Source organism: Electrona antarctica (assembly GCF_951216825.1).
Source record: "Electrona antarctica genome assembly, chromosome: 6".
NCBI lineage: Eukaryota > Metazoa > Chordata > Actinopteri > Myctophiformes > Myctophidae > Electrona > Electrona antarctica.
Window position 1 is genome coordinate 20,065,423 of NC_136811.1, and position 6,356 is coordinate 20,071,778.

Here is a 6,356-nt window from a genome sequence, read left to right on the forward strand (position 1 = left end):
AGCTCAAATGTTGCGCACAAATATCAGTAGCATTACAAAGTTATTGTGACAGTAATAATTGATATAGTGCATGTGTGTAACAGTGTAACAGTGTTAAATAGTTCTATTTTGTGGCAGTAATGATTGCTATAGTGTGTGTTCAGTAAGTGTTAAATAACTATATTGTGACAGTAATCATTGCTATAGAGTATGTGTTCAGTAACAGGAATATTCCTGTCTCTCCAGCTCTTTAATAAAATGAAAAGGGCTTAAAAAAAAGAATGTTCAAGTAGGTGACACATTTTCAGCCAATCAGGAGAAAGTAGCTATTTATGAGCTTAATGTTCCAGTTCTAATTTTGTTTGTTACATTACAATTCCACTTGTTTAATCTGTATCCTGACTGCGTTCCTGGTGCAATGATTACAGTCACACTATAGAGCTATTTAACACTGTTACTGAACACACACTATAGCAATGATTACTGTCACAATACAGAGCTATTTAACACTGTTACTTAACACACACTCTATAGAAATGATTACTGTCACAATACAGAGCTATTTAACACTGTTACTGAACACACACTATAGCAATGATTACTGTCACAATACAGAGCAATTTAATTTAGGTAACCAAATGGACCCCAATAGTAGATCTTTACACTCTCAGCATTTGATTCACGGACCACCATTTGATGGCATTTAGCCTCTCAGACCCATTTGAGCCACTGACTGACTGACCACCATTGTGAGAGGCTCAAATGCTGAATAAATAATCGACTAGATGTGAAAAGAGTATTGTTTGTTGTTTGGTTGGTAAAGGGACAAACATTGTTTGAAATTGGCGTCATGTAAACAGACCGCCGACACCAACAAATCGGCCACAGTAACATAAATAAACGAATTCGGCAGATTATACACAAATTCTTCTACATTCTCTAATTGTGATGTTAGTTAAGTTATTCATACTACTGCCTTATTGAACCGTATTCCTATAGTCGAATGGTTAGAGTCGGTGCCTAGCAAAAGCAGGGCCTGAGTTCCCGCCCCAGTCGAGGTAAAGTCTTTTTCCCTTTTACCAAACAAACAAACATCATACCCATTTGAGCCACTGACCACCATTGTGAGTCTATAAATGTCATCATATGGATGGTCCGTTGCTCAAATGCTGAATAAAAATGGATCTTTTGACCAGATGTGAAATGTATTTTGTTTGTTTGGTACAAAGGAAAAAGACTATTGCCTCGACCAGGACTAGAACGCCGGCCTGGTGTTTACAAAGAGGCGACTCTAACCACTCCACTACAAGAAGACTGGTCAACAGTGGTGTAGAGACATAACATATATAAACAACATAGTAAGTAACAACAACAAAAACAGCGTTAAGTATTAAAGTAACATTAATTGTTTACCTGCAGAAGGCGAGCACGATGGGTGACGTGGCACTGATCAAACCCGCATCAATGCGTCTGCGCCATATTTGAGGGGGGCGTCACTTCTTTCCGGTGTGAGACTCCGCCCACGAGTTTTTCCCGCGAGTTTGTTGTAGTCATTTGTAGTCCTACTACGTTACATCCGGGTCCTAGTCCGCACCAGCTCCCGTCCGCTTCTCATTGTAAATACTAGCAACGCGTGATTCTTTTTACAATGACGTTATTTTTCAAAAAGGAAGCCATTGATGGTTAAAATGGGTCTTAATGCTTCCAACCCGAGTAGAATTATTAATGTAACTGTACTGTCTTTGTCCATGACAAATAAAATATATGATGTGGAAGCTTCCTTGAGTAAGACCCGGAAGTGGCTCTGGAAGAGCGGGTTACGTCACGGCGTAAATAGTCAATACAGACATTGATGCTTTATCCTGGCAGCGTCCTCAGTGGTCTAGCGGTCTTGACACCCGACTTTGAATCCGAACTTCATGGGTACAATCCCCTCTGATGTTTTTTCAACAAACACAGATTACTTGTTTTTGTGAGGTTACGGTTAGGGCTAGTTTGACATGAATTAGTCCATGGACCACCATTTAATGGCATTTCTATCTCTGGGACCCCCAATTTATATTGTAAAATCAAGGTTAATTTAACTCTGAGAGTGTACAAATGGAACATTCTGGCGGATTCTTTAGCTCAACGGCCCTAGTGCTGATGAACCACTACGGAGGTAATGACATTTCTCAACGCGCTGTGGCACTGTTCTGATTTTCACTGCCAACTGACTTTTGTGTTTTTGAGTGGTGTAAACCACTCATACGACTGGCTTTGTTAGTTTACGTGTCTGTCTGTCTGTTCGTACCAAAAAATGAGCATGGTTGCTACGGTCACCCAGTTCACCCGGGTGTGATTTCATTACGTCAGACATTACGTCAGACCACAGCTGATCAGGCTATATAAGACCCTACACCACTCAGTTCACACAGGTGTGATTTTTTAAATACATTTTTATTTCATTTTTGGATAAAAGGCACAGGTACAGGCATACAAAAAAAGTGCACATAAAACATAATTCAAATTCTTTGCCAACTACAATCAGTGTCTTGCCCCTTGCCTAATTCTTTTAAAATCCTACCCCCAAACCGCAGCACCAACCACCAAAAATATAGTAAAGATTACAACAATTAAATACAACATACAAATCGATTTTTTTTAAATTAACAACAAATTGTAAATAATAAAAAATCCATTCGATTTTTCTTATTTCTTTAACTCTGCAATGAAAACTGAGAGATTGCATCATTCTCTGGCTGAGTGATGTGTTTAGAGACTCACTGGTAATTCTCAGGGCCGTGCAGAGAGCACTGAGGGGGCAGGGGCTCAAACCCCAGAAAAGGGCACATGTGGGCGCGTGTAGCGCGCGCCGATTTTTGGGGGTGGTGTTTTTGTTGTATTTCATGTCATTGGACAGTAAAATAAGCAATACGTTCTCTGAAACTAAAACTGACTGATGGCAGCCAGCACATTAAAAGTATAATTAATTATGATAGTGGAATTATCATTACTTGTCAAATGTTCATCTTGAAGGGCCAATGGCACATATTGGCCCGCCACATAAGCCCTTATTGGCCCCTACATAAGCCCTTATTGGCCTCCCACACAAGCCCTTATTGGCCCCCACATAAGCCCTTATTGGCCCCCCACATAAGCCCTTATTGGCCCCCCACATAAGCCCTTATTGGCCCTCCACATAAGCCCTTATTGGCCCCCCACATAAGCCCTTATTGGCCCCCCACATAAGCCCTTATTTGCCCCCCACATAAGCCCTTATAGGCCTATCTCACAGCCCGTTTTTCACGCCCACTTCCGGTAAATAGTGGTGACTTTAACATGGGCATTTACACGTTTTTTTCTCTGGAGAATCTAAGTACATTTTCTAATGTAAAAATGTGACAGACCAATATTATTATGAAGCAAACAAGATGGTAAATCAGGTCGAGCAGATAGAACAAACCTTACCTTGAGAAAACAAAAGTTGTAGACTTCTTAAATAACCTCTGTTAACATGTAGCGTCTATGGAGTGACGTCACGCTATCACCACTAACCCCGAAAGGGGGCGTATTTAGGGGGGCGGGGAAATTCTGTGAGATAGGCTTATTGGCCCCCCACACAAGCCCTTACAACCTGCATCACAGAGAGCTCCTCTGCTGCAGCACACACACACACACACACACACACACACACACACACACACACACACACACACACACACACACACACACACACACACACACACACACACACACATACAGTTAAGGTTACATTGACAAAATCATGGTCTTCATGAAACAATATCACTCAGTACTTTATGGATATAAGTAACAGCGTCTCCGCATATGTGGCGGCTAGCTGGTAGAGTGGCACAGTTCTTTGCCAGCCTTTTTACCTCCCTTTTGGAGCTCTAGGCTAGGGTCAAAGGCCGTGTTTGCAGTGACCTGTTCTGTGGACACACACACACACACACACACACACACACACACACACACACACACACACACACACACACACACGCGCACGCAAGTGCACAACTTGGAGGCCAGTGTATTACGTCAGGGTTGTTAGGACTGTGACCGTCACAGACAACTTCATACTTCAACATATTTAGACATAATCTGTGACGTTAGGCATTTCCATATTTATATACAGGCAGACAAGAGACACCCAGCGAGGAAACATTGTAAAGTGTGATTAACCAAAGATGGCCCTCATTGAAGTGTCCTCCAGCAGGTGTGCAGGTGGCTACCAGAAGGTGTTTGAACACGACAGCACTGAGCTGAAGTGTACGATGAGGTTTGCGGTTTATCTCCCCCCCAGGGTGGAGGAGGTGAGCGGCGTGAGGTGTCCTGTGATGTACTGGCTCTCCGGACTGACCTGCACAGAGCAGAACTTCATCACCAAAGCAGGCAGTCAGCAGGCAGCCGCTGACCATGGCATCATCGTCGTCGCCCCGGACACTAGCCCGCGCGGCTGTAGCATCGAGGGAGAAGACGAGAGCTGGGACTTTGGCACGGGGGCCGGTTTCTACGTCGACGCCACCCAGGACCCCTGGAAGACCAACTACCGCATGTACGCCTACGTCACAGAGGAGCTCCCCAGGCTGATCAACGCTAACTTCCCTGCCGACCCACACAAGTCGTCCATTAGTGGTCACTCCATGGGTGGCCACGGGGCGCTCATCTGTGCCCTAAAGAACCCTGGGAAATACAAGGCGGTGTCTGCCTTTGCTCCCATCTGTAACCCGATGCAGTGTGCCTGGGGACACAAGGCCTTTTCAGGGTACCTGGGGTTGAACAGGTTGGGAGGCCTATGACGCCACAGTGTTGGCGGCTTCCTACTCTGGTCCCACACTCAACATCTTGATCGACCAGGGCAGTGACGACCAGTTCCTGTCAGCCAATCAGCTCCTCCCTGACAATCTGATCGCTGCATGCTCCGAGAGGCTTCCCGTGGTCTACAGAATGCAGCCAGGTTATGACCACAGCTACTTCTTCATCTACTCCTTCATCAACGACCACATTAGGCATCACGCCAAGTACCTCAATGCCTAAACAAGTGATTCTCAACATTTTTTGAGAGGCTATCCCCTCCTATATGCCCAGCTTTGTGTGTTTAATGTGTACCATGGAATGTGATGATTTGATTGGCTGAGCATGGAATGTGATGTAGGATGATAAGAGCGCCCCTCACTTCACTTCAGTGATTTTCTTTCTCCAATGACTATAATTTAACTCTGAGTGCACAAATGGACCCAATGGACCTGTAAGGGTCTTGCCGAGGACCCCCTCCCTAGAACTCCTTCAAGGACCCCTGGGGGTCTCCAGAACGCACGTTGTGAAGCAGTGGCCTAAAGTAAACGAGAACCATATATTATAAGAGGCAAATATTGAACTTTTACTCCACTACAATTATTTTAAAACTTAAGTTACTAGTTACATACATTAACCACTTTATCCCTATTGTTGTGACTGCAGGTCGCATTTATGAAATCGTGCATCTCCCGTCAGTTGGTTGGTTGGTTGGTCACCCCAGGCATGACCATATATCATCACGCCTCATGACATCATCAGGGATGGAGATCCCTGATGTCATCAATATTAAGCCCATATATGGGAAAGCCCATATATGGGAATGCCCATATATGGAGATCCCTAATGTTATCAATATTGGCCAGAAACTGTATACCTCTGACCTCAAACCTCAAACCCAATTAGATCTCCATATATGGAGCTGACCTGTTCTGACGTTCCATATGTTGATCCTTCCCCATCCATCCTTCGTCTTAGATGTCTCCCTTTTGACTGATACTTGTCCATTTAAACTAGACGGGCCTGCCCCAAAGTTATAAATTCAGCCACACCCGTGGCATTTAATTTTAGTTGCAGCAGCTAGAGTACTAACAAGGAAAGGGAAATTCGACCACATCACACCCACACTCATAGCACTACACTGGTTAGTGGTTACCCATACAGGCCAGAGACGACTTCAAGGTGCTCCTCCTGACCTAAATGGACTTGCTCCACCATAGCCTACTTGTCCAGCTTAATAAAAGCATACATCCCCCCTCGACCTCTACGCTCCCAAGATACTGCAAAACTCACAGTCACATACCACAATAAAATAACAGTTGGGGGCAGAGCAGAGCATTCACACATCGTGCCCCCTGTCTCTGGAATTCTCCCACAAGCTGTTAGATATGCCATTGCCAACTCACTAGACATTTTTAAATCTAGACTTAAAACCCATATTTTCCCCTGCATTATGGTTTAACCTATTTACACTGAAACCACTGTATTCACCTTGCTCTGCCCTGTGGTTTTAAAACCCTATGCTGTATTAATGGATTTTCTGAACGTATTTTTACACCTATCTGTTGATGATTTATTGG

At 44.0% G+C, this 6,356-nt stretch overlaps 1 pseudogene across 1 annotated transcript; it reads left to right on the forward strand.

The window, feature by feature from the left end:
- Positions 1-4,169: 4,169 nt before the first annotated feature.
- On the forward strand, positions 4,170-5,019 carry LOC306924249 (S-formylglutathione hydrolase-like; annotated as a pseudogene). The gene has a single exon. The product of its transcript is annotated as an S-formylglutathione hydrolase-like (transcript).
- The last annotated feature ends 1,337 nt before the right edge of the window (positions 5,020-6,356 follow it).